The sequence below is a fragment of the Lepeophtheirus salmonis genome, unplaced genomic scaffold (assembly GCF_016086655.4).
Source record: "Lepeophtheirus salmonis unplaced genomic scaffold, UVic_Lsal_1.4 unplaced_contig_18605_pilon, whole genome shotgun sequence".
NCBI lineage: Eukaryota > Metazoa > Arthropoda > Copepoda > Siphonostomatoida > Caligidae > Lepeophtheirus > Lepeophtheirus salmonis.
This window is the reverse complement of record NW_027292953.1, coordinates 1-875: the sequence shown is the minus strand read 5'-3', so window position 1 is coordinate 875 and position 875 is coordinate 1. Positions and strand designations below refer to the sequence as shown.

The following is an 875-nucleotide window of genomic DNA, read 5'->3' as shown; positions in this document are numbered from 1 at the left end:
TACAATTGATTTAATCAAGCAATACATAGGTATGCATAATGTAAATAGGTAGATTATGCCATTTTCAATAAAACCCTACAAAAATATACTATTTCAAAATTTAAACTCAAGCTTATATTGTTTGTTTAAAGTGAGAAACAACACTTTAGCTTTGCCGAGTAAAACCTTTTTCCTGAGACTTTAGATAATATTAAAAAAGAAACGGAAAATCAACATGGCAATCCTGACAATTTGAAGAATGGTTTGGAGGAGAACAACACTGTTAAGGTCAGCTATTTTGGAGGCCTAAATTTAAAAAAAAAACATTTTTCTAATAATGAAAAGCTCTTTTTCATGAATATTAAGGAAAGTAGTGATCTATTGCAATGTATTTGGACGTCAAAATGGGACCCTGAAATAAAAGGACTTAAAACCTTACTGTCTAACACCAATGTATCCCTTTAATGCCTAGTTTGATTATTTTCAGACACTAATATTTCAATTTTAATTATATATCACTATTTTTGGTTTTTGTTTGTTTCTTAGAAATCTGTTTGAATTACAAATATTTATATTATAATTTGTCCATTTAAAAAAAAAAAGTTTTTATGTGGCAAAAGTACATGGATTCAGGGTGGGCTCTATTTTATAGGAATTTCATTTTCTATCAAATCATTCTTTGGATTTAAAAACGGTAATAAAACGGTGGATACATGCACCCTTGACCTATTACTAGGAGATTATCATTGATTTCACTCCAACGCAAATTGGAACATTAAATAACAAACTCATTTCATGGCTATCCTGCTCTCAATTGATCCCTTTTTGCTAAAGTTCATTAAAACTTTTTGTTTCACCAAAAAGTGGTTTGAATAAATAGATAGTGTAAAAAAATT

The 875-nt window shown here is 28.6% G+C and overlaps 1 long non-coding RNA gene across 1 annotated transcript; it reads left to right on the top strand.

The window, feature by feature from the left end:
- The first annotated feature begins 195 nt into the window (after positions 1-195).
- LOC121131140 (uncharacterized) lies at positions 196-465 on the top strand. Its single transcript, XR_005868959.1, has 2 exons — positions 196-267; positions 346-465. It is a non-coding gene; the product is annotated as an uncharacterized lncRNA (long non-coding RNA).
- The last annotated feature ends 410 nt before the right edge of the window (positions 466-875 follow it).